Source organism: Myotis nattereri, assembly GCF_964212035.1.
Source record: "Myotis nattereri genome assembly, chromosome: Y".
Lineage (NCBI taxonomy): Eukaryota > Metazoa > Chordata > Mammalia > Chiroptera > Vespertilionidae > Myotis > Myotis nattereri.
In genome coordinates this window covers 20,206,306-20,210,017 of record NC_138094.1, presented here as the reverse complement: position 1 = coordinate 20,210,017, position 3,712 = coordinate 20,206,306, and positions in this window count along the sequence as shown.

The window sequence follows — 3,712 nt, the reverse complement described above, 5'->3', positions numbered from 1 at the left end:
GCTCTGTGCGTGACAGGGGGCGGCGCCCCAACTCTGCAATCAGCCCTGCTCTGAGCCCAACCTGGGGCTGCACCTAGGGTTTAGGCCTGCCCTCTGCCACCCGGGAGCAGGCCTAAGCCAGCAGGTCCTTATCTCCTGAGGGTACCCAGACTGCGAGAGGTCACAGGCCGGGCTGAGAGACCCCCTCTCCCCCCCCCGAGTGCACAAATTTTTGTGAACCGGGCCTCTAGTATATATATGTGTGTGTGTGTGTGTGTGTGTGTGTGTGTGTGTGTGTACATATGTTTGTATATATATACACATACTAGAGGCCAAGTGTACAAAAATTTGTGCACTGGTTGGGGAGGGGGTGTCCCTCAGCCCCACTTGTCTACTCTCACAGTCTGTGATCCCTTGGGAGATAACGAACTGCTGGCTTAGGCTTGCTCCTGCCTGGCAGAGTGCAGGCCGAATTCCTAGGTGCAGCCCCTGGTTGAGCTTAGAGCAGGGCTGATTGGGTGTTGGGTGCCACCCCCTGTCATGCACAGAGCAGGGCGGATCAGGAGGTTGGGATGCCATCCCCAGTCAGGCTCAGGGTAGGGCTGATTGGGGGGTTGCGGCGCCACCCCCTGTCACACTCAAGGCAGGGTTGATGGGGAGGTTGCGGCACCACCCGCTGTCAGGCACAGAGCAGGGCCCATCATGGGGGCTGGAGCTCCCTACCCTGTCACACACAGAGCAGGGCGGATCAGGGTGTAGGGGAGCTCCCTGCTGTCATGCACAGAGTAGGGCAGATAGGGGAGTTTGGGCACGGCCCCCTGTCACACTCAGGGCAGGGCCTAGAAGGAGGTTGTGGCTCCACCCCGTTACACACAAAGCAGGGCCCATGGGGAGGGGGGGCGGGGGGTGGGGTTGGGGCGCAGCACCTTGTCACACACAGAGCCACAGGGTGATCATTGGGTTTGGGCGCTTCCCCCTGTCATGCTACTACAGGGACCAGGAGGCCTCGAGGTTCCGCTGAATCCTAGTGATGCGAGGCCTTGCAGCTCTGCTTTACATGGGCAGTGAGGCGTCACTGCTCCACTGATCCTGGTGCAGGGAGGCCTCAAGGCTCCCCTTGACACAGGGGTAGTGAGGCCTCGCTGCTCCACTGATCCTGGTGCTGGGAGGCCTCACGGACCTGCTGATCCTGGTGCTGGGAGGCATATTACCCTCTTACTATATAGGATATAGGCCTGGTGCAACAGTCGGGGCCAGCTGGATTGCCCGGAAGGGTGTCCTGGATCAGGGTGGGGGTCCCGCTTGGGTGCCTGGCCAGCCTGGATGAGGGGATGATAGCTGTTTGCAGCTGGTCACGCTGCCTTTATGGTCAGGGTCCTCACTCGGGTTCCTGGCCAGTCTGGGTGAGGGGCTGAGGGCTCTTTTCAGGCTGGTGGGTGACTGAAGCTCCCAAACTCTCCATTTTTTTTATTTTTTTTATACTGGGATTTATTTATCTTCTATGGCTGTCACTGGAACTGAGGACTGGCTTTAGCTCTGAGGGTCAGCTCCAGCTCTGAGGCCTCGGCTGCTGAAAGCAGGTATCTGGGTTTGCTTGGGTTCTATTATCAAAACTCTGTTGCAACTCCAGCTCTGCTGGCTGGCTGAAAGCTTGGGGTTTGTTTAGTGTCTATAATTGCAACACATTTTCTTAGAGTGCAAGCTCACAGCCTAGCAGTGGCAGGCGGGGAAACTTGGCTTCCTCTTTCACTGGAGCAAGATAGCCTCCTGTTCGCTTTAGCTGCATGGCTGCTTTTTCTCTGCATCCTCTACAGCACTTGTGGTTTTTTTATTTTTATTTTTTTCTGACAGCTATTCTTACAGGTGTGGATTGGTACTTCTCTCATTTTGATTCACATCTATTGGACTGTTACTGCCTTTGAGCATTTTTTCCTATGTCTCTTGGCCTTATGCAGGTCCCCTTTCAAAAAGTGTCCATTTAAGTCCATTGCCCGTGTTTTGATCGGATTGTTTATCTTCCTATTGTCAATTTGTGCGAGTTCTCTGTAAACTTTGGAATTTAACACTTATCAGAGATTCCATTGGCAAATATGTTCTCCTATGCAAAGGGCTTTCTTGTTGTTTTGTTCAGGATTTAGTTTGCCATGCAGAAGATTTTTATTTTGATGTAGACCATTTGCTTTTTTTCCCCTTTGTGTTCATTGCCTTCAGAGCTGTGTCAGTAAAGATATGCTAAGACATATGTCTGATATTTTGCTGCCTATGCAGTCTTCTAAGATTTTTTTACATAGATTCCCAACTAACGTTTAAGTCCTTTATCCACTTTGAGTTTATTTTTGTGTATGGTGTAAGTTGGTCGCCTAGTTTCATTTTCTTGCATGTTTCTGTCTGATTTTCATCATTTATTGAAGAGACTGTCTTGACTCCATTGTATGCTCTTGCCTACTTTGTAAATTAATAATACAGCGTAATGACTTGGGTGCACTTTTGCGTTCTCTGTTCTGTTTCAGTGGTGTATATGACTTTTTTAGTGCCAGTAGCAGGCAGTTTTGAAAGTGGTGGCTTTATAATATAGCTTAATATCTGGTATTGTGAGCCTTCCATATTTTTTTCTTGTTCCCTGGATTGCTGAGGCTATTTTTACTCCATATGAATTCTTGGAGAGTTTGTTCTTTGTCTGTGAAATATTCTGTTGGTATATTAATGGAGATTACATTGAATCTATAAATTGCTTTGGGTAGTATGGACATTTTAATGGTGTTAATTCTACCAACCCATCAACATGGTATATTAGTCCATTGGTTGATATCTTTATCTCTGTTTCAATGTTCTGTCATTTCCCAAGTGCAGTTCTTTAATTCCTTCATTGAGTTTTTTCCTTAATTCTTTTACTGCAATGGTAAGTGGGATTCTTTTCTTAGTTTCTCTTTTTGTGAGTTCATTCTTCGTGTATAAAAGACATATATTTTTGGGTGTTAATTTTGTATCCTGATACATGACCAAATTCATTTATTCTGTGCTTTTCTGTTTGGGATGACTTTTATTTCTTCATTTATTGAAGAGACTGTCTTTTTTTAAATTTAATGCTTAAAGTATTACAAAGGGTATTACATATGTGTCCTTTCTTCCCCATCCTTGACAATCCCCTGGCCTCCCTTACCCCCCAGTCTCTTATGTCCATTGGTTATGTTTATATGCATGCATACCAGTCCTTTCATTGATCTCTTACCCCATTCCCTTCTGCCCTCCAACCCTCCCCGGCCTTCCCGCTGCAGTTTGACAATCTGTTTGAGGCAGCTGTGCCTCTGTATCTATTATTGTTCTTTAGTTTATAATGGTCTTTATTATCCATGAATAAGTGAGATCATGTGGTATTTTTCCTTCATTGACTGGCTTATTTCACTTAGCAAAATGCTCTCCACTTCCACCCATGCCGTTGCACATGGTAAGTGTTCCTTCTTTTTTACAGCAGCATAGTATTCCATCGTGTAGATGTACCACAGTTCTCTAATCCATTCATTTACTGATGGGCACCTAGGCTGTATCCAGATCTTAGCTATGGTGAATTATGCTGCTATGAACATATGGGTGCATATATCCTTTCTGATTGGTGTTTCTGGTTTCTTGGGATATATTCCTAGAAGTGGGATCACAGGGTCAAATGGGAGTTCCATTTTCAGTTTTTTGAGTAAACTCCATACTGTCTTCCATAGTGGTTGCCCAGTCTGCAACC